This window comes from Dermacentor variabilis, unplaced genomic scaffold (assembly GCF_050947875.1).
Source record: "Dermacentor variabilis isolate Ectoservices unplaced genomic scaffold, ASM5094787v1 scaffold_17, whole genome shotgun sequence".
Classification (NCBI taxonomy): Eukaryota; Metazoa; Arthropoda; class Arachnida; order Ixodida; family Ixodidae; genus Dermacentor; species Dermacentor variabilis.
This window is the reverse complement of record NW_027460335.1, coordinates 10,690,271-10,714,855: the sequence shown is the minus strand read 5'-3', so window position 1 is coordinate 10,714,855 and position 24,585 is coordinate 10,690,271. Positions and strand designations below refer to the sequence as shown.

The 24,585-nt window shown below is 44.4% G+C and overlaps 1 long non-coding RNA gene across 1 annotated transcript in view; it reads right to left on the bottom strand.

Moving 5' to 3' along the window:
- Nucleotides 1–10,875: 10,875 nt before the first annotated feature.
- The window catches only part of LOC142568160 (uncharacterized), a 35,270-nt gene continuing 21,560 nt past the window's right edge, over nt 10,876–24,585 (bottom strand). The window contains exon 3 of the long non-coding RNA XR_012825381.1: nt 10,876–11,044. This is a non-coding gene — a long non-coding RNA (uncharacterized LOC142568160). The remainder of the gene's footprint in view (nt 11,045–24,585) is intronic.

Here is a 24,585-nt window from a genome sequence, read left to right as displayed (position 1 = left end):
CTTCGCAGCATTTCATAGTAGTGTTGAAACTGCAAATCACCTGTGTTGAGGGCTGCTTTGTGTCTCTCGAAAAGGGGTCACGAGATAAGACCTGCAGGGGTACCCCTTGTCACCAAGTAGGACGCCACGCACATTCCCTTCTTCGTACTGCACTCTGGCTCGAATATTATTGAAAATTCGGCTGTCATGTGTTGAGCCGGGCCAGCTGGCAACCAAATAAAGAAATTGAAGCCGAGGCCCTGTGCTTGCCTGCAAAACAAGCCACATTTTTAGCTGTGTTTAAAAACGGCTAATAATTGCGTCACACACATCCCCAGGATATGTCATTCCAAGTGCACTCGAAAGGTAACGCGTGAAATGTATAAACGCCTCCATGATATTGGAGTTAGCTAATTGCAAAATGTGTGGTCATTTGGTATAGGCGAAATCGGTAGCGTTGCTCACTGCTACCATAATCTTTAGCCCCGACAGCTTTTCTGGCAGCTCCGTACATTGTACGACAGCGTAGAAAACATACCTGGACATTGATGGAGAAGCACCGCTTTCGACATGGAAAAACCTCCGCTTCATCTCCTCGGGGACTTCTGATGGGTACATGAGTGCAGTCAATGCACGCTCTCACACGAGGAAACCGTGCGATGGTGTAGAACTCCTCCATTACGGATGCCAAATCATTAGCATTTGGGAACTTCACGAGCTGCGGGAACAAAGCCTCGGCAATCATTCTTGACATTCGTGCAATTATTCGAGACACGGTTGCTTGAGAAACATTACCGAGGTCTTCGGTGACAACCTGAAATGTTCCGGCGGCGTAGAATCGCAGCGCAATTAGAAGCTGGAGCAGCAGCGGCACGGAGTGACCGCGTTCGTTTTCTTTTGGGACCAGTGGCAGCATTTCCAACAGCCGTAGCACCGCTTGCTTGGAAAAGCGGTACCGCCACGAGAATTCCACGTCGTTGAACACTTCCATGGGATTCTGTCGATCTTTAAGCCGTGGCCGTAATGGAGACACGTATCGGTATGCCTAATCCTCCGTAGTATTGCGCACACGTCCGGCTAAATCGGCAATGTCGGCGAGGATGCCGTACCATCTTGCTTGCTAGGTGAGAGTAGCGAAAGTCACACTTAAGGTTGCCAATGACCGTACTTTACTTTCCGGCACTCAAGTGTCGATTAAAGTTTACTTTGAGTACAAGATTTGTCTATGAAAAGCGTTAAGTATCGACCGGCTACTTAAGTGATAAGTTAAGGATAAGTTCCGTTTGTGAATGCGGCAGAATGGGGCAGTATTCGAGACTAGAAACGCATCGGTAGTTTCCACAATTTTCTGAATGTAGGCCATCATCGTGCCCTTGGTGAAGTATGCTTGAATTTCTGGCTAAAGTTTGTCAGCATCATTTCTGCTTTCCCTCCGTGTAGCCGAGCGATCCGTCTTGCGAAGCAAATTTCACAGTCGAGCAATCGACGTTGGTCGCCCTCGATGACGCCTTGTACATTTCCAGGTGTTTCACTGCCGACGGAAATGACAATAGGCTGTTTCAAATGGCGCGATTTTTATTTAGCGACCCAGCAATATCCATCGCTCAGCGACCACCGCGATGTCGTGGGCTTTCCGTGACTGGATTCCAAAAAGTTGGTCGCGCCGTCGCTGAGTCGCAGCCATCGGCGCAATGTGGAAGGGGCAATGTGGGACGAAACAAAGCGCCGTCAAAATAGGCACTTTTCTGTTTAACCGTGCGTTGGTAGCTCTGTGGAGCAATGTCGCGCGCCAGTTTTAGTTATGTTTTAATAGACCGTACCCACCAGCGCCTGTGGCTTAGGAGCTTCATAAGCATTCTTTTTTTCTTCCGCTTACACGATTCGTTTAAAAAGATAAGCTGCACGCTATCCAGGTTGGGAGAAGGACACTGCTTCAACATAAGGCACGTACCAACTTGATCGCCACTGTCGTCAACCTCTTCATTGCTGCAAATTGTGCCAGCTGCTTATACATGCACACTCAATAGTAGCTTGTTCTGCAAAAGCAAATACTCATCCAGGAAAGAAGTTGTGGCTTCCATAGTAACAACGTAACTAGTGTCTACCAAACTACCACACAACTAGAGTCTACCAAACTACCACACCGACGCCGCACGAGCCGCATGAGCCACACGCTCACACTTGCGGTGTTGTGCAGCGTTTCAGTCACCTCATCTGCAAGCTGTCGTGAAGTACCAACGCTTTTAAACGTTAAAAATGTTGTATTTATTCTATTAGCGAATAATAATAGGGAAATCCGAATATTTGACTAGTTTCCATGTTGTTTTTATTGAACCATGAAGGCATTGACATTTCGTGAGCAAGGGCAACCTTACGCATCGCTGCGACGCAAATCGTGCTGCCGTAAGCGCATGTGAAAGCTGTCACCGAAAATCGCTCTGCGACGTGCATCGCAGAACTTTGTTCGCTCCAATCGCGCCATGTGAAACAGCCTAATGCCGAAACGAGGCGGTATGCTGAGTTGGTCCTCAAGTGCAGTCATGGCATGGTGACTACGAACACTCTGCGGCGGTATCCCATGATCTTCGGATAGCGTTACCGACTTTGACTTCAGGTCGACGTTTGCGTCGCATGTGTTCAGGAAGTCCATGCCGAGAATGACGACTCGTGAGCACTGTTTTTCATGGTTTCAATGATATAGCAAATCGGTATTTCCATAGAGAATTATAATTTTGCCTTGTTTAATCAACCGCCAGCTGTCTTGCAAATACTTTGCAAAATATTTTATTAGAAAGTGCTAGGAGCAAATTGTATTGAAAAGCTTCTATTTTCTCTTCATCTTTTTAAATAAGAGTTGGTCATAGTCGTTTCATTTTTACAATGAAGCTGTATATGGCTAGCCGATTCATCCGTTCAGCCATCGGTCGCCTGTGGGCCAAAAACCCTCCGACACAAACCTATGCGCATGCGCAAAAAAAAAGAGAAAGACAGGCGCGAGATTGACTGCGCCAGTAGTAACGTCGTTGCTCTCCGTCGCAGCGGAGCGTGCGCGGAGCAGTATTTCTGGCCGCCCAAAATGGGTAGGCTGCGCGTCATACGTAATCCTGAGGAGCAGGCAGCTTTCCATCAGCAACGCTGCGAGCAGAACTAGGAACGAGCTCATCTACGCCATGCCGACCAGTGTAGCGTAGTTACTACTCTGGATTTCGAATGACTCCAGAATCATGTACCGCTTGGACGAACGGAATGGGAATGGAATTAAGCGCCTTCTGCCGGAATCGCATGAGAACAGAATTACGTCTTTTTCGAAAAATAGAGCGCTTTTTCGCCTACGAGCTGTTTTTTGTCAAAATATGCCGAAGCACCAACCAGCCCGCGTTTAAACATAAGTATGTCAGAGACTGGAATTTGACAATAAAGTAGTATTTTTAATATGGTTTGGCTGACTGCAAGCATGGTACATTTATGAGCAACGCGCCTACTACAATTCTCGCCTTATAGACTGAGTTGCTCCGAAGGTTGTCTCGTTTTTTCGCGTAACCGCGGCTCTGTACCATAGGCATGCATCGTAGGCAACTACGGCGGCGGCATGCTACTCGCTTACGCCTTGTGATTTTTTTTTTACCTTGCCTGTGCCTTCATTCCGGCCGCCTGCTGACTCCCCACCCTTCACTTCTTTGTTTTTGCTTGTGTCGCCGTCGGCGACTAGGACGCATATTCGAAAAAGCGCTTGTCTAAGTTGTGATGCGTGTTGACGGTGGCGCGATGCTTGTGTTCACTGCAAGCTGGTGTGACATTATTCTGGTGTGACAAGATAATCCTCAAAGGGCCTAACAATCATTAAGTGGGCTCCGTCCGCTCATGTGCCGTTTCTTGCGTGAGAAATGTATCCTATTCAGCGTAAGTGGTATTGAAATGTCATAACCACGATTGAAAGAATACACCACCTAGGTGAGAAGTGTGTCGAGAAACATAGCCTAGTTATTAACATTGGAGACTTCAGGGAGCAAATGAGTGTCTTAAAAAAGGGGCTTCAAATTGAAAGGAGTGGAAATCAGAGTGCTTAAGTGTGCTTAAAATAGGGAAACATCTATGGAATTCAACACGAGACGAAAAACAAAGGGGAGGGAGATGATTGTGTTTCGTAAGCTGAAGATGACTAATGTCATGTATGCCTGGAATGAAACTACTAAGGCAAGGAACGTACTGGTGTCATGCCTCTTCCGAGAGAATGAAATGACTTGAGAAGTCCCGCTCTGGACAATTTCAGATTATAAGCGCCAACGCAAGCCATATATTGAATAAATTGGTTGAGTTAGAAAGCATCTTCGAACACGTACCTGACATACTGATAGCCAATGAAACGTGGCTTCATAAGGATATTTTACATGCCGAAATTGTTCTTCCCAACTATAATATAGTCGGAAAAGATCGAGAATATAAAGGTTAGAGGCCTTTCCGATCATATTAAAAATAGCCAAGCCTTCTCGGCTTTGCCAGACATAAATAGCATCAAAACACTGGGGATTAAGACAAAGTTAGATAACCTCACAGTTTTCATTGGGGCTGCCTACGGAGCGCAAAGGTCACCGGTGGACGTACTGGCAAAGTGGCGATATTTTATAGATGCATATTTACCTCATGACAGTAAGATTATCTTGCTTGGGGATTTTAATCTGCCTGGGATTGACTGGCCTTCAAAAGTGCCTGGGACACGAGAAGTGCCTAGTTGCGAAGAGTTGCTAGACTTTGCATCCTGTCATAATTAATTTCACGTTGTAGCCGACTAAGTACGCAAGGATCAGTCCTACGACATCATCTATTCTCGATTTGATCTTTGTATCCGAGTGCCTACATTCATTCGTCCGCGAGTGCAAAATACTCGACGGATTATCGCATCACAGAAAAATCGTCGTCAGTTGTATTTGTACAAATCATTGCTATCTTTAGGCATTCCCTTCAGACCAACAACCTTTCGTATCGTTAAGGACATTTTTCGGGCTATGGAAATAATGTTCCAATATAAAGCCACAAGTCCAGTGCCCATTCATCACATCGCTCAGCTTGATCCAGTAGGCGCAATATATTCTAACTAGGAAAAACCTACAGAAATTCCGAGAATTGTCTACTAATACGGACGCATCTTTTATCTCAGCTGTGACTTTGTTACTGCTTAGTTTAACCTACTTGCTTTTTATAGCTCATGCGCGTCTATCCCTGACCTTTCCGGTGCCAAATAATGCTTTGGCTTTAGTTGACAATTGTCAAATGCTCTCGCCGCATCCAGCCTCTTCAATGCAATTATTTCAATTGAGCCGAAACGCTGAGCACGAGCGCGCCTCGACAGACCACATTGGTCGAAAGGAAACGCTGCAGCTGCTGCAGCAGCGCTTGAGGCGCTGCGTCAGGGGAAAGTACGTCGCCACGATGCCATGTCGCCCTCGCTGTCGCTCTCGCAAGCCGGTGTTATGCGCGTGTTCTTTGTCTACGTATCCGCTAGTGTGCTTTCTGACGGCGCCTAGGTAAGGTAACGCGCTCGCTTGCCCGCGAGATGTTCATAACTCGAAGGACGCTCAGGAACGTTTAATTGGACATTGGGCCATCCCAAAATGTCAAGTTGACCCACACTTAAATTCCAAGTTGGCCCACTCCCAAAAGTAAGTAGGTCCAGCCCCAAAATTTAAAGTTGGCCCAACTCCATATTTCCAGTGTGGTGTTGTCGTAATGGAATGCCAACAGCTGTCGAAATTGAGTGCCGCAGGAAAGGCCGTTAAGAGCTGTACTCTAAAGAAGTCAAGTCACAGTACTACGTGGCACATGTAGCACAGCCACAGCGTAAGCAGGAGGACCGTCTCCATAGGAGCTCCGTTTTCGGCAGGTCACACTAGAAGGCGTTAGTATGGAAGTCTCTTCGCGTCTTTTGGTAGAGGACGATACAAACTATCTTCCTCGCGTCGACGGGAAGCTGCGGCTTGTGCTGCTCTCCTCACAGCTCTCTGCTAAGTCCCACGCTGCCTGGTGGCCGCCGTGCGCGCGTGGCTCTACAATTCGCAGCTTCAACAGCGGTCCGTACATTGCGCGGAGGCTCCATAAAGTGTACTGAAGAGCAAAAAACATATATTCAGACTACGCGGCCTACTTGTCACATCCCTTGACCCATGTCACGGTACGATACTGCTGATGATGGCGATTTTTTATCATCCCTTTTGAAACTTGGCTGTGAGAAGTAGTCACCCAGGCTGCTTGAGTTAACCAATTCGAGCTGCATACAGCATGCCACTGCTACATGTGGGCACACTTGGCGGAATACAAAGCAACTTCAAAGCAAAGTTTGCAGGTACTGACGCTACGCGGCGCACATGCCACATCGCGGGACGAAATGCATGGTACAATGCATTTCGGGTATTTTAAATAAATAAATTATTGTGAGCATGAGTATATCACTGTGTTTACACTCTCTAAAGCTTAGCCTAGACAAACATTTATTGAACTTCGCTTTCCTTATCTTCTGAATGCATGTATTGATATTTATATTGTCTACTCCTGTACTGCTTTACTTATCTTGTGAAAGCCTTTATTGATGTTTATATTTGTTTACTCCTGTTGAAACACTTACTTTGTGTCCCCCCTTACCCAATGCCCTTAAATGGGCCTGTAAGGTATTTTAAATAAATAAATACATAAATGATGATGATGATGATTTCTTGTCATTCTCTTTGAAACGCAACGGCTACAATCAGTCACTTGCCTACTTAATTCATCCCGGTAGGCAATACATGGTTTTCATTCCAGCATTTTTGTATACATCTTAATCTTACTTCGTTTTTCAAACCTTTACTATCTACCTTGCGCCACTGCATATGCAACTGCTACATGGCGTGCAACCTGGTGCAATGATATGCGGCTGCAGTAAAATTGTGCTCTTATCGACGCTTCGTGGGGGCATCTCACATCACAATACAAGTGGGATGATAGGATACTACTGACAACGTCGAAAATAAAATTCGCAATTCCACCCGAAAGGTAAAGCACCGATTGCGAGAGCCAATTAGTAGAAAGCTGTGCGAAGTAAGGATAGTAGCTTTATCGGCCGTAAAAACCTGTAAACATTCGCTTACTAACTAAATTAACAATTATGAATCTGTGTAAGCTGACTAAACAAGAACGTAGAAAGAAACAGACACCCAGAGAAAGGGCTGTCTTTGCGTGTCTGCTTTTTTCTACACCCTCGTTCAATCGCGCTTACCCATTCTATTATAGATTGAAACCAACTAGGCCGCCAACGTATTTTAACTAAATTAACCAGCACGGTGTGACGCGCGCGCAGGTAAACATGAACACATCACACTCGATGATAGCGAGTCAATGGACCTCCGTGCATCTGTCGCTTCAACCTGTGCCAAACGTCGAAAGCACAGCACATATGAATCTACCGGCCCTATGGGCACTCTACAAACACCGTAGATCACTTTCAAAGTGGGACCCGCGCAGGCGCACACTTTGGCCGTGTCTCAGATTGCTTTCAAGACACATGAGCGCCGGCAACGCGTCCCTACGGCGTTGGCCAAAGCGTCTACTACGGCGCCCGCTATTCGCGTGGCCAACGCCGTAGTGGACGCTACGGTTATCTCCACTCTTTACGGCGCAGCGGCGAGGAGGAAAATTAACCACCCTGGCAGCCGCCAGCGAAGAACGCCCCTCCTCCCTCGCCTGAATCCCTGGCCTCGCGCGCCACAGGAGAGGGCACGCATCCGGTCCCCGTTCCTCACTCGCGCACCTGAAATTGAACCGCGTACGCCGGCTCACCCTCACATGCTTTCACTCATACGGAACCTCACGACGATGGCAGAAATGCGCCTGGAGTGTCCTTACAATTGCTATCGCAAAAAATATTTGGCATCCACTTTAAATGGGACCGTGAAATAGTCACCTCGACAGCTTCACTTAATCAGGTATACATACGTTTTATTATTCTACCATTCCTGTAAACGTATCCTTAACCTTCTTCTTCTTCAAAACTTCTCCATCTACCTTGTACCGCTGCATACGCAGCTGCTACATGGCGTACCGCATGGTGTAGTAATATACAACTGTGATGCCAAGTATGCGCATGTGGACGCTACGCGGTGTGCAGGCGATATCTCGTGTCTCCCCGAGTGCTAAGGTGCATTTCGAGCGAATGTTTCCGCTCTAAGCTAGCAAATGCTGGTCCGGCCAGTTTCCCCTTCTACAAAAACTTCTTTTTATTACAAAAACACATTGAAAGCATGCTAGTTAGAACATGGCTGCGGAAAAGACATATTATCGTTTCGTCAATTCACTGCGGCCTTTGTGAAGAGACCTCGTGAAGGGACTGGTTTATTGACTGCAAAGGTACAATTTCGTTCTGGGATGTCCTCCACAGAAATTTTCAAAAATATTTTATTTAAATTTTCACAGTATCCGATATCCTGTCATTCCATCTGATGGTGTAGCGTGGGATATGCTTTTAGTGATAGGCCTGCATATGGCATGAAAAATTTTATTCAGATCCCTCAGGTGGTGCTAGATTCTTAGCCCGAAGTGGGCCACTGCCACTTTGGGTGTTGCCTTTGCCGCTGCTTAACGCGGAGGACCACCAGAGCCTATGTTGTAAGTCTTCCACGCTCCCGCATCGTGGGCAAGCGTATGAAGCCACGACTTCGGGAAATATTTTGCTTATTAATAGGGGAGTGGAATATGTCCCTAATCTGGCGATGAGCGTGGGGTCTGTTTAGCTTTACGTGCTGAGGCGGATGTCATCTACGTGCCAAGTAAAAGTGTTTTGTGAGTTCGTTGTACGAGAGAACATGATCCCGGCAGTACATAACCTCCAAGCCTGGCTGCCCTAGCGCCACGTGGTCTGTAAGCCCTCGCGCAGCGTCGTGAGCCGATTCGTTGAGATTAGTCGGGGGTCTGTCAATTTCTCCCACGTTCGCGCGAAACCAAACGATCGTGTGCGGCTTAGCATCCTTGCCGCCGAGGAATGCTAGGGGCTGCCTGGAAACGGTGCCCGTGGCAAACGCTCTCATCGTCGCCTTCGAGTCGCTGTGTATTCAGGTTCTCTTGCCAACCAGGAGCGCCAGGGCGACGGCTCCCTGTTCGACCGTCTGTGGATCCGTTCTATATAGAGACGGGGAATTCGGGACGTATCCTCTATGGACAGCCTAGGCAAAACTCGTATGCAAGACCGAAATGCAGAAAGAAAAATTTTCTCAATATCGCACTTCGCTCAAATGATTACGCACACAAACAAGAATGTCAGCCGGATTGTTATCCACATTGAATTAGGTGTTTAACTTCTCCTTTCAAGTTTTTAGTGTGATGGAAGGCGTTGCTTTGTGTGACGCTTGCTTTGTATGCGCCGCTCGGTGACCTGTGATTGGTTGTGACCATATGGTATTCGTAACACTGGAAATTTGTGCTGTGCACACGCCATTTCATTCATAGTAATAAATGTCATGTAATAGAAAGTGCTCGTGTAGCGAAGTGGCAGAGTAGATGACTGCCGCGCAAAGAGCCCTAGTTCGATCCCGGCGGAACTGGGTATGTTTTGCTCATTTCCGGCGATAGCTGCGACAGACACTGGCGGTGGCGGCGGACAATATCGTTAACCAAAACTGCTAGTGGAATGAACCCCTAACACCTTACGCCCTGAAAAACGCTTCACTCTCTTCTGTCGGCAGTTAGCGCCTGGTTTCAGCCTACAAAGTAATTCCATCTAAGGTGAGGCGCAATACCGAGCCCCTACAATTCAGACTTGGCAACTGCGTTATTCATGTTGCAACTTTTAGAAAGAAACCTACGCTACAAACACTTCTACACCGGAAAAAAATGTTTGCTCAAGTCATTATACTAAGATTGTACGCGCAGCTTTTTAATTTTTTTTGCTTTTTTTAACGTTTCGCAGCATTCCTTGGCTATTTCGTGTTTTCCTGTACATGCTAATCCTAACGCGCCATTGTAAGCAAGAAAGTCCTCATGCTGCAATTCTTGCAACCCCGAAATATATTTATTCGTATTTATCAATATGATGATACGCATCACCATTATCTGAAGAACATTCTTCATACCTCACAGGAAATGCCTAATGAAATTGTATTGAATGTCCCAGCAAGGTTTCCTTGTCGCCGGTTCCAATGGCTTTGTGATAAACATTGCGAGAATAAAGCCTTCCATGAAAGTCTAGTAGTAGATTAACTAATGAGTTGATTTTCAGTATTTAAAGAGCATAGCTTTCGCTGCCTCTTTCGCCTTTTTTCTTGGTTGGTGCTCGGTTTGTTCTAATATTCTACGTGACCTCAAAATTGTTCGCCGATGTCTCACTGCCAATACAAAGGCACCGATCAAACGGTTGCGTGGTTTTCCCAATCAAGGGGGAGAGGGGCGATGGGAGTTTTCAGTGAATGCCAACTTTGAGGCACGCGAGCTATAGCGCGAGATGTTTATGGCGTTGCTTAGGCGCTGTGGTTGAGATTGTTTAGATACTCTACTCAAGCCACGCTCATCACTGCGGCTGCGGAAGCTTCTGCGATGTTAAAGGAGGATGGCAGTTGCGTTCCGTGATGGTGGTCTCAAAGTTCTCTAGGCGTTCAGCCGTGCTCCCTAAAGTGTTGCAGTAAATAGCGCCAGACCATCTTCACACTCACTCCTCCGATTAACCCACGTATGGCGATTCAGCTTGCAAGTTAACGACTGCTGCAGATGTGCTGTTTGACGACTGTGTTCTCTTCGAAATTAGGCAATGAAAGAAGAAGCGTTTACTAAATGTCCCCACTTCAACAAATAGGCACCTTCGTCGTACTATTCATTAACAAAGCGAATTGTTATCTAGACGCTTTCGGCTTTTCGCCAATATTGAACATCATCGCCGATTGTATTGGTGTAGTTCATTCATATCTTTATGCATTGCCTTCAGGCCAACACTTGTTTGTATCCTTAATGACAATTTCTGGGCTTCGGCAGTAATGGTCTAATATGAAGTCACAAGCCCAGTGCCGATTCTTCACATCGCTCTTCTTGACCCAGTAGGTGCAGTATGTTCTAACTGGAAAAAAAAGAGATATAAGAAATCACAATAATGCATTAGTTTTAGTACAATCTCGTAGTAAGCATTGAAAGCAAAAAAAAAAACGTTTTTTGGTCCCTGCGAGCTGCTACACGGATGCCTTTGCCCACAGCGAGCCTGGGCACAGACATACAGTATATGTATAAACCAAACACCATTCAACTTGTTCCTAATGTCCCTTATGTTGAGCCAATAGCTGATGGGTTATCAAGCTTCCATATGTAACCACCATATACGCTGTGTCTCAACTTCTCGAAAAAACACAAGACGAGAAAACTGTGGCCGACGACATTCTTTGCTTCTTTTGCTTAATCTAAGCTGTTATATTGAAAATGCATTGCTGTTTGCAGAAGCGAATATTTTGGCAGATGGACAAGCTGCACTTTGCGCCATGCACACAAAGAAGAAGGTACGCTGCCCTTCAATCAATGGTAACTATATTTCACTATCCCATTTGGGGAACCCATAGATTCAGCCTCGAACTTGGAATTTTACGAAAAAAAAACACCAAAGAAAACCTACTACGTCTGCTATGAAGGTTGCACTCAGCGCCCCGGTGGAAGCAACGCCGGCTCATTTTGCCCTCCAGATTGACCGACAGGCAAAAAACTTTCACCGTGATATTTTTGATGACGTCGACCACTGGCTTGCATTTTCACGACTTCGTGCTTCCATTTTAGACCATGTTTGAATAACACATTCTGCTCCGGCGCCAAGCCCTCGCAGCAACACGAGCGGCTGATTTCTCAAATAGTCCTATGAGCTGTCGTTGCAGCTACAAAGAGGTCAAGTCTCGCGAACACTTGGTCAGCGCTGAAGGCGTCCGCGTCCATCAGGAGAAAGCTCACTGTGGGATTTTTGATTCTGCGGAGGAAAGAAATGTATGGAACGCTTACAGGGCGTGTGTGCCTATTAACGGCGTTCTATCGCCAATTTTTTGACGATTGCGGAAACACTGGCCTATTTTATCAGTGATAACGAAGCATTCACCCGGTGCTCATGGCAAGAGGTGGGTTTTAGAAAGCTCAGACATTCACTTGCTCTAGCACCAGCTCTCGACTACTCCAAAAAGAAGGCTGACACGAAGGGCCATTCAGATGGCAGCCGCTTCAGCCTTTGTGCCTTATTTGAGAGCGCTTATGAGAGCGACAGCAAGGTGGAATTGTAAAGAGGAAGATGCACAACACAATCACACTGTCGCCGCCACTCTCATCAGCATGTGTTATGCGCGCGTCCCTTGTCCACGCATGCTCTCGCCTACTTTCTGACTGCGCCTCGGTAAGGCCCAAGAAAAACGCACTCGTTTGCCCGCGAGGTGTTCGTAACTCGAAGGGCGCTCAGCAGCGTTAAACAGGGTGTTATGGCTTCGTGGTGATGCACTCTGGCCTCATGCAACGTCTCACGCGATACTGGGGTAGCTGCTGTTCCCTTTCAGCCGCTCTGCTCCGTCGAGCCGCGCTCGTTCCTGGCGTTCCGGCTCAATTGGTACAATTACATTGAAGGGGCTGGATGTGGCCTGAAAATTTGGCATGTGTCAGATGCTTTGCCATGGGAAAGATCATGGATGGACGTGCATGCGCTAGAAAAACCAACTAGGCAAAACAAAACAATAACAAAGTTGCAACCGAGCCAAACAATGCTTTCGCCTTTGAAGACAATTCTCAGAATGTCTGTAGCTTCTATTGCAAAATGACGTTGCCAGGAGTGGAGCATACCTTCTTGTCGCCCCGAGTGATCTACGTCACGAAATTTGGTTTGGTGCCGGAATGAAATTTAGCCTGATTATCTGTGATTATCTTTGGCGCTTCTACAAACATGACTCTTAAACTACTGATCGGAGTTCGCAGTGTGTGGTAAATGCTATGTGCGACATTTGCGCATCGTCCTTTGTGTGAGAAACGCCAATTTCTGGAAGGTAGTCTGTCTTTGGCGACAGTTCATTAAGGAAGCAGCCTACAGCTATTGCTTGTGATCGTTATCCACCATAAAAACAAGAGCTTCCGTCAGTTTTCGTACGACATGTCTGGCGACAAGATTTCGAGGAGAGCAAGTTCTTTGGTATGTGGGCCTACAATGAACGTCCGAGCACAGCTGCTCGTGTCCTACGGTTCCGTGGCCTTGAACTGCAGTAGAAATGCTCTCCATGACAGAGAACTGCAACAGTAGTTCCTGTTTAGTACGCGCTCATGATGGGGATTCACAGAATCGTTTATCCTTTAAGAGAGTCTCCAGTAGTTGATGTGTAGCGCTACCGCTAATCAATCTTATACCACGGAGAAAGGACACAGGTCTAGGTTACCTTCTCAAGTTGCAACATTTGAAGTCCGGAAATTATGTTTGAAACATGCTTCCAGTCCAGCGCGCTGCTGTGGTTGTGGCTTCCATCTTCATGTTTGTCTAGCACCGCCCACACGGTGTGTATTTGTTACAGCATACAAAATTTTGAAAATTGCCTCTGGCAGATAATATATTTTAGACTTTGAGCTGGAGATGCGGAAGCGGTGGATATAACTTGCACGAGAAATCAGGATGCATAATTTATCTACTAACAATATGATTAACTAGCTATCTAGCTAATCACTTTATGACACTTATAATTCAATACTCGAATGGAAGCCGGGGAAATCGCAAGGAATATGCGCTTGGGACGTAGTGTGAGGAGTCCAGTGGTCTCGATATACTCACTGTCAGCCGTGCGGTAAAAATGGCCAGCTTTCTTGTACATTTTACCCAAACGCTATTTTCCGTTTCATGCTTGAAGCAAAAAGTAGTGGCGCGCCGTTCTCTTTTGTTGCAATGCTTTGGGAATGAATATATAAAAGTCGCTATCGTCCTAAAGATTAACGCCGAGGGCCTACCTTCCAAGCTCCCCACCCACAATTCGTGAACTTCAATATGTGCCATAAGATAATAAATTATGTGACAATAGCGCTTACGCCGCGTGTCATGCGTCCAGGTTATGCGGGGCTGTGACCCTGATGTCGAAACGGGTGCCTGTAAGTGACGTCACTTGTCACGTGAGTGTTCGCTATAATGCAGGAAGCTGGCCCGAAATGAAGGGTTGTCATAACGCCCGCTATTAAAGTCACCGCTCAGTTCTTTCCTGCGGCTATTACGGCTGCGCTCGACATACGGCGAGGGTCCGAACACTGCATGGTGTCAGGAGTGGCCGTTTTCTTCTATTCGAGGGACGTTGGACTATTTGACAGCGGAGTCAAGACAACAGAGTCAAGTCCTTTCACAATATGTTCGCGGTGCACCACAGAATAAATTGTAGATAGTATCTTTGTAATTTTTTGATCATTTCTGGCAGCGATTATGGAAATAGGAACACGCACTGACCAACCTTCTTTGGTTCTACAGGCTAGTGTCGTTGTTTTCCGCTCTCCGTGACCAACGTCCCGCTATGGACTTCCACCTGTGTCCCGGCCATCAGCCAGCTGCGCGGATCAAGAATCTTCGGTGCTGTCAGAGCCAGCGTTGCGCTTGCACCATCAGCCCGCAGTGCGACGAGGATAAAAGGAGGCGCAGCGACTCCGGCACCTTATTCTGGTAGTGGCTGTGGCAATAGGCACACGCACTGACCAACGTTCTTTCCATCTGCAGGTTAGTCATATACGTATGTATCGTTGTCATTTGTAATTTCAATATTGCTGCAGCCGCTCCCAAATATTGCAGCTGAACTTGTGTTAACTTCTGCTGCCAAGCTTGGGTCTTCTCGCGCGGCCTCACGGGTGTGAACGGCGAACAATGCCTACGAACGCGGAGCTCGCCAACAGAAATAATGACATTGAATCGAAGCTTCGAAACATAAGCGAAAGACTTATTGATGACATTTACGGGAAATTCTTGCTGAGGGCGAGCAATTCAGGCGTAGACGTCGTAGAACTTAAGAACTGATACTTTGGAAACCAGCGCGGTATTTCTAAGCAAACTCGTCGAAAAGCTGAGCGTCGAAAACAATGTACTAAAAGCGGAAAACTAAGCTTTACAAGCAAACAACAACACTCACAAAGAAAGTTTGCGAGCTAGAGCAATACTCTCGACTACACAACGTTGAGATTAAGGGCATTCCTTGCACACAAGGAGAGTACTGTGCGACGGTCATATAAACTTTGGCAACAAAATTGGTTGCCTAGTAACGGCCACCGACCTCGACGTTGTTGATCGCGTTCCTACTAAAACAGAACATAAAAATATGATCGCTCGCTTCTGCTCGAGAACGAAGAAAGCCGAGTTCGTCGCGAAAGCACGGAAAGCTAGACTCTGCCTGAGTGATATTGGCCTCGCCACAGCAAAAGAGAACCCTGTCTTCGTTAAGAAACACTTAACACTTGAAAATAAAGCTCTCTTTTCCAAAGCTTTGGGTCTGAAAAAAAGCGAGAAACTAGAGATTTCTGTGGAAAGAAATCTGTCAAATCAAGGCTCGGAAAACAACCGAAAGCCGCGTCTTTCGCATCGCAACTGAATCCGACCTTTCAGTGATAACCTAACTTTAATTCACCTTTGCGCTACGCGTGTCACCTAGGCAAGTCTGGCAATTTCGTCCTATCTAACAGCTAACCAGTTAAAGAATCGTCTTTCAAATCATCAGCGATCTGTCTTGCATTTGATTGAGCGTAGTCTGCGCAAGCACTTCGCTGAATTCTCTGATCTCCTTTCTTCATTCACCTTCCCATTTTCGGTCATCGGAATATCTGAAACTTGGTTCAGTGACCACAATAAACACCTTTTCTGTTTTTCTAGTTTTGTTCCGGAATACTCTAATCGTCCCTTCAGCAACCATGGTGGCGTAGTGCTGTATGTCTTAGTAAGATCTTCATGAGGGCTGCTTGGTTCATACCTAGAACTGAGGTGAAACAGCGCGAAAAAGACGAGGACACAAGGAAACAAAAACCACGGACAAGTGCTGACTGCCAACTGGAAGTTTATTTGAAAACCACCGGACATTTATTTATGTATAAATGTCCGGTGATTTTCAAATAAAGTTCCAGTTGGCAGTCGGCGCTTGTCTGTGGTTTTTGTTTCCTTGTGTCCTCGTCTTTTTCGCGCTGTGTAACCTCAGTTCCATGCTGTATGTCTATTCAGGTATTACGTACAACCGAAGGAACGATCGTATGATTAATGTAATAATTGTGAAGACGTTTGGATTGAACTTAAAAATTACTTCCTCCACATAGACAACAAAGACAACAAAGACCAAATTGGTTGCATATATCGTTCACCCTCGTCATTAGAAATAGATTTCTGTGCTGCTCTCCATGGGACTGCTAGCAAATTAAAACAAAAATGTAATAATTATAGGCGACATCAGCATTAACCTCGCTGATGGTACGTCTACTAATGCTTTGCATTGACTGATTGTTTTAACAGCTTTGCTTATTAATGTTTAATTAAGATACCGACACGATGTGATAACCACCCCATAGGTACATTAATTGACCATGCATTATCAAATTTGGCATATCCACCAGACGCAGGCGTTCTCATGACCAACATAACTGATCACTATCCTATATTTTTTAATTTTTCACTATACTCAGGGCTCCGAAAAAATCACGTACACGAAATTCTTTCTAGACAAACAATCATTTCGTGAAGCCGTGTCGAATCTTGACTGGTCCCCCATCTTTTCTCCAAATGATCCACAAAAAGCATTGGCACTGTTTATCTGCATGCTTAAGTCCTGTTTTAATCGTTATTCCTATCAAGTTAAATGCAAAAAGAAATTCGCATCGCTAAAGAATCCATGGATAACAGATAAGCTCCTAGCTTTAATGCGCAAAAAGGATATAATCTCTACAAGAAAACCAAGCGACAACCATTTAACAAGTATTTAGCCATTAGGTACAAAAGGTTTTCTAAACAGCTTTCTGCCTCATTGAAGAATGCTAAAAAAGCATGGTACGAAAGAAAAATTTTGGAATGCGGTAAAAACGCAAAAAGGAAATGGTAAATTGTTAAGTCCTTCTTAAATAGGGCAAATAATCGCGAAACTATAACAGGAATTGCTTATCAGGGTAAGGTGTACAAGACCGCCAAAGAAATAGCTGATGCGTTTGCTGCTTTCTTCTTTACCAGCGAACTACAGAGACCTGCGCATGACAATCCCGTGTCTCAGCTCCTGCCACAATCTTTCTTTTTATTTCCAACTACAACTCAGGAAGTTCTAAACATTATAAACAACGTGAAGATAACCGGTGCCGGCATCGATAAATGAAACCCTTCTCATATAAAGCTAATTGCACCCTTCATAACTGATGTCCTCGCAGATTTAATCAACATCATGTTTAAATGTTTTAAGATAGGTGAGCGCTTTTTAATTTAGAATTATCGTCCCATCTGTGTATTACCTTTTTTAGCAAGGTAATTGAAAAGCTTATAGAAAAGCGTTTACCTAATTACCTTACAAAATTTAACATTATCTCACCATTCCATTAGGGCTTTCGCTCGGGTTACTCGACCGAACTTGCTCTCGTTGCTTTAACCGATCAACTAAAACTCGCTATCGATGAGGGCAATTATGCAGCTTCAGTATTTGTAGAGTTAAGCTAAGCATTTGAGAAAATAAATCATCACATCTTATTTCGTAAGCTTTAATCACTAGGAATCACTGGCCCAGCACTTTTGTTACTATAAAATTACTTAACAGACAGAATGCAGGGGGTAACTATTTCAGGCGTTCATTCTAAAACCATGTACACTAATACTGGCGTGCCCCAGGGTTCCATATTGGGTCCGCTTTTATTTTTATTTTATGCCAATGATATCCCTAACTGCCTCTCTTCTTTGAAATGTATACTTTATGCAGATGATACTACAATCCATAACTCCGATAAATGTCTTACAAACTTCGTATCTAACCTTAATGGCGATTTACGCAGCCCACTGGAGTGGTGCCATACTAACTAGCTACAGATAAACCCGTCGAAAATAAAATTTGTTTTATTCACTTCCCACCAACGAACACTTCACTCCATTCCTCCTATTTATCTTGGCACAAGTCCTATCCCTGCCAGTTTTTCACGTAATTATCTAGGCATAGAAGTTGACAGAAATATTAGATTTATCGAACACTTAACCAAAGTAAAACAGAAGATTACCTACGGTAGCGTACATCTAAAAGCACGAAACATATTTAGCCATCAAATATTACTATCAATGTACTTTTTGTATATTCACTCCCACATTACCTGCCGCGTTACATGCTGGGGAAACACTTACGTAAGCCATTTAAACTCATTGCACATCCTACAAAATTAGACTATTAGGATAATTACATTTAGCCCATATTACAGCAACGCCTCATACCTTTTACGAGCTAATCGAATTCTTTCAGTTACACAACTCGTTAAATATAACCTAGGTACCTTTTTGTTCTGTCAAATCAACTACACGCGATTCGATAGCTTCATACCATAATCTTCTCTAAAAATACTAATGTTAGAAGGTTTGCAATAAACAGAAGCTCCATTTTACCCAAAATACATACTAATTATGGCAAACAGACCGTCCATTTTTCATCTATCGCATTCTGGAACACACTACCATTACATATAAAGCACTTAAAATTCACGAATTTAAGAAACAACTAGAAGATTCCATTCTGTCGAATACTGATGCCTAGTTCATAATAACAAACATTATTTCAGGGCGCCTCCAGTTCATTTTTATTACCATACCATCAGGTTTCTCTTTTTGCCTTGCGTATACATTCGAGTTAGCAAATGGTACTGTGTTCGTCACGTCACCTATTCTGCTACTTTATAGTTCTCAAGGAGATTAAGTTACATTGCTTTTTCTAATGACATTCATGCACATGTAATTCTTCAATCATTCCATTCATATTAAACCTGTAATGCTTCCTTGTTAATGATTTGTTGAAACTGCTGTAATTTTTTGTTTTATTACGTTCACTTCGTAAAAGAGGTCCCATTGCAGTTCTTGACTTCGGGACCTCCTTCTGTACATTACCATCTTGTAATCTTTCTAATCATCTCAATAAAAACCGATTCTGATTCTGATGCATTTGTACTTGCGTGCAATTATTTATGCCTTTTGGAGAAATCTAGTAAAAACAATAGAAGGCTATCTGCCACATGCGGGGGTAGTACTTCTGTAGATTCCAACACAAAAGCCACTGTGCAAGAAGCCTCATCCCTATATCCTCGTGGATGTTTCTTTAACGTTAGCGCAACTTAGAATGATTACCCGCCGTGGTTGCTCAGTGGCTATGGTGTTAGGCTGCCGAGAACAAGGTTGCGGGGTCTAATCCCGGCCACGGCGGCCGCATTTCGATGGGGGCGAAATCCGAAAACACTCGTGTACTTAGATTTCGGTGCACGTTAAAGAACCTCAGGTGGTCGAAATTTTCGGGGTCCTCCACTACGGCGTGCCTCATAATGAGAACGTGGTTTTGGCACGTAAAACCCCGTAATTAAAGAAAAAGAACTCAGAATGATTGGTATTGAAAAAGGTGACTTAAACAATCCAGAATGAATGAATACCTTGTTCTAGCGCAGTTATACTTTCCGGCCGACGTAGCAATCATACCTAATCAGCAGAAGTAGGCGAGCATAAAATTTTTCGAATACAAATGGAACAGAAGTAGCTTGAATCGCACATCGAATCGAATATGGAATAGTAAAAAGCTGTACACATATTTGGAATCGCAATATTTATTTAGGTATAATTAAGTACATCGCTTACACAGACAAATGAGAAGATACACAGCGGAATACACGGGCAATTACCAACTGTGTTAAACACATCTCTAATCGGTAATAAGATTAAAGATTCACTTATTTGTTCAAGGACAAAAGGCCCGGGACAAAAAGCTGCCTTGGAGCAGCTTGACAGGGTCCGGTGCCCATTTACAAAATGGCAGCATTGGAGGAAAAAAAATACAATTTTACATACATCATGAATCAAGCAACCATACACAATGCATAATTACAATTGAACTTAATGTAGGACAAAAGTAAAATACAAATATGCATTGCACACATAAACAAAAAAAGGCGTATAACAACGGTATAGTAGAAACATAAGGTTTAATACATAATTGCAATTCAACACTACGATATAAAAATAAAGTTCGAACACAATACATAGCAATATTTTCAATTTTTATATTATGGTAAAAATATAACAAGAATACCCAAACTTGGGTAACCCTAACATGCTCAAAAAATTGCTGAACAATTGTTTTTTTGCTTAGGTTCAGATTTTCCGTGTAGCATTTGTTTGTGCTAAGGATGTTCGGAACCAGGAAATGCAACATTTGGGAGCCATACGTTGTACGAAGTCGGGGTAGATACCATTTCTCTTTGCGTCTGGTGTTTGTATGAGTGAGCGTTTGTGTCACCGATCAGAGTTGGATTATGAACTTAGCCCGAGGCAAGCACAAGTTATTAAGGGCGCGAAGTATGGTAAATGACACTATATGATGCATGGTAGATATTCTATGTTTAATAAACTATGGCCCGGTATGAGCTTGTTAATCTGAGCCAGAAACTATGCGAATAGCTTGTTTTTGCAGAAGTAGTACTTGGTTTAGATGCACGCGAGCCGCAGTTCCCCACCCGATATGACAGTAGCTTATTTGAAAATGAAATATTTAATGATATAATAATTTTTTAACTTTCACGGGAAGCAAGTCGCGACCTTGTGAAAGAGCTCCTACAGATTTTGACAAGTTTAACGAAAGGTAATGGAAGTGATAAGCCAATTTAAGATGCTCGTCAAATATTATGCCAAGAGATTTATATTTACTAACGATTACGATAGCGTAGTCTCCAATGAGCAGTGGGATTGATATCGTAACTTTCCGATTTATTGAACAAAAAATGACAGCCTTTGTTTTACTATAGTTATTCTTTAAGCTGTTTACGCGTGAGCAGTTATTGAGGCTTTCTAATATGACGTACGCTTCAAGCAGGAGTTCAGTCGACGAGTTTTCAGATAAAAATAAACTAGTGTCGTCGGCATATATTATAAATTTAGCTTTCTTGGAGATATGGACGAGATCGTTTACATACACATTACATACTCCGCATCTTATATATTCAATACTGGAGCTACAACCATCGACACATACAGATTGCTGCCGTTTTGGAAGGTAGGACCTTATCACCTTAAGCAGATTGCCTCTGATACCGTATTCATAACGTTGATCTAAAATAAGGTTACGATTAATACAGTCAAATGCTTTGCTAAAATCAATAAAAGTGCCCAGTGTTAGAGGTTTATGTTTATAATTTACAAAATTTGTTCTTTTTGTTTCATGACCGGGGTTGTTGGAGAAGTATGGGAGAGGCCTTTGCCCTGCAGTATGCGTAACCAGGCTGATGATGATGTTCTTTTTGTTTAAGCAGCGCAGATTCCGTAGATAAACGTTGTCTAAAAACAAATTGGGAATCTGTGAACAGGCGATTATCATTAAAGTAAATTTCCAAAAGCTTAAGCAAAATTAACGATAAGAAAACAGCACGAATAGCCTATCAACAACCGTAAAGCTTGATTGCTGTTATATACGGCAAACTGAGGGCTCCTTGCCGCTACTTGCCAACAAACTGCCGCCATCGCAACCGCATTCCCAGCTTTTTGACGCGTACAACCGAGCGACAACCGGGTGCCTGCTGCCATTGCTCGGTGACAGAAATTAGTCGACGTCACACTGCATAACATTGTGCGTCGTCAACCTGTGCAGGTGTTGTTTGTTGAGTCGACAGCCCCCTAAATTTGCGTGTCTTGGCATTAGTCACCCTAACGTGGACTCCACTCCACTGTTGCCTTCCCTGAGCCACCCAGAAGGCTGGAGGCCTGGAGGCAGTGACTGTGGCAGCAGTGACAGCGGTGTACGCAGGTTTTTGTAGGCCTCTAACCCTACAGCTAGAATAGAACAGGCAGAACTTTCGAAGTTAATCAACAAGCGTAAGACAGCTGACATAAGGAAGTATAATATGGAAAGAACTGAACATGCTCTCAGGAACGGAGGAAGCCTAAAAACAGTGAAGAAGGAACTAGGAATTGGCAAGAATCAGATGTATGCGTTAAGAAACAAAGCCGGCAATAGCATTACTAATATGAATGAGATAGTTCAAGTGGCTGAGGAGTTCTATAGAGATTTATACAGTACCAGTGGCACCCGCGACAATAATGGAAGAGAAAATAGTCTAGAGGAATTCGAAATCCCACAGGTAACGCCGGAAGAAGCAAAGAAAGCCTTGGGAGATATGCAAAGGGGGAAGGCAGCTGGGGAGGATCAGGTAACAGCAGATTTGTTGAAGGATGGTGGGCAGATTGTTCTAGAGAAACTGGCCACCCTGTATACGCAATGCCTCATGACCTCGAGCGTACCGGAATCTTGGAAGAACGCCAAGATAATCCTAATCCATAAGAAAGGCGACGCCAAAAACTTGAAAAATTATAGACCGATCAGCTTACTGTCCGTGGCCTACAAACTATTTACTAAGGTAATAGCAAATAGAATCAGGAACACCCTAGACTTCTGTCAAGCAAAGGACCAGGCAGAATTTCGTAAAGGTTACTCAACAATAGATCATGTTCACACTATCAATCAGGTGATAGAGAAATGTGCAGAATATAACCAACCCTTATATATAGCTTTCATTGATTACGAGAAAGCGTTTGATTCTGTCGAAACCTCGGCAGTCATGGATGCATTACGGAATCAGGGTGTAGACGAGCCGTATGTAAAAATACTGAAAGATATCTATAGCGGCTCCACAGCCACCATAGTCCTCCATAAAGAAAGCAACAAAATACCTATAAAGAAAGGCGTCAGGCACGGAGATACGATATCTCCAATGCTATTCACAGCGTGTTTACAGGAGGTATTCAGAGACCCGGATTGGGAAGAATTGGGGATAAAAGTTAATGGAGAATACCTTAGTAACTTGCGATTCGCTGATGATATTGCCTTGCTTAGTAACTCAGGGGACCAACTGCAATGCATGCTCACTGACCTGGAGAGGCAAAGCAGAAGAGTGGATCTGAAAATTAATCTGCAGAAAACTAAAGTAATGTTTAACAGTCTCGGAAAAGAACACCAATTTACAATAGGCAGCGAGGCACTGGGAATCTTAAGGGAATACATCTACTTAGGGCAGGTAGTGACGGCGGATCCGGGTCATGAGACGGAAATAAGCAGGAGAATAAGAATGGGCTGGGGTGCGTTTGGCAGGCATTCTCACATCATGAACAGCAGGTTGCCATTATCCCTCAAGAGAAAAGTGTATGATAGCTGTGTCTTACCAATACTCACCTACGGGGCAGAAACCTGGAGGCTTACGAAAAGGGTTCTACTCAAATTGAGGACGACGCAACGCGCTATGGAAAGAAGGATGATAGGTGTAACGTTAAGGGATAAGAACAGAGCAGATTGGGTGAGGGAACAAACGCGAGGTAATGACATCTTAGTTGAAATCAAGAAAAAGAAATGGGCATGGGCAGGACATGTAATGAGGAGGGAAGATAACTGATGGTCATTAAGGGTTACGGACTGGATCCCAAGGGAAGGGAAGCGTAGCAGGGGGCGGCAGAAAGTCAGGTGGGCGGATGAGATTAAGAAGTTTGCAGGGATGGCATGGCCACAATTAGTACATGACCGGGGTTGTTGGAGAAGTATGGGAGAGGCCTTTGCCCTGCAGTGGGCGTAACCAGGCTGATGATGATGATGATGATGATGACGACGCACGTTTTTACAAGCATCCATTGCATTTTCCAGAGCGTAGCACCGAAGGATATCGAGAACTGTCAAGCACTTCTGAACGGCTGCGGAAACCACTATCTTATCGACGCATGCGAATGAACACGACGACTGACCGCAAGCGACGACTGGCGGACGAGGCCTTAACTGGTCACGGTGTCTGGTCCTCATATATATGGCACCACCCCACGGATCGGCACTTTGGCAGCAGTGACAGCAGTGTACGCACGTTTTTACAACCATCCATTGCATTTTCCAGGTTGATGTACATGTTTTTACATTGATCTGACATAGCTAGTATAATACTTAGCCGCTGTCACTGCTGCCATCTGCCCTTTCTGTCCTGTGTATGCTTGTTGTACCTATCATGTCAAAAGAGTTCGCAAAGCTGTTGCAAGATTTTAAAGACGTAATGAGAGCCGAGTGGAAAAGCACAAAGGATGCTGTCGAACGAAGCATGCGCACAGACGAGCGAAAAATGCGTGCGGAATTTGAAGAAATAAAATGTAGCTTGAATTATGTTAGCTCAAGTCTCGATGATGCGAGCCGTCGACCTCACTTTGTTCGCAACGAGAACAAAGGTATTCAGAAGGAAAATGAGGCTCTCAAACTCATGATCCACGCTCTCGAAAGAGATGTTGCTGACCGTCAAATGAACATGTTAAAATCGAACCAATACTCGCGAAATGGAAATATTGAAATCAAGGGAATAGGAAAAACAGATGATGAGAACCTTGCACAGCTCCTGACGAAAGTTGGCGAAGATATCGGAGAACCCGTATCAGCC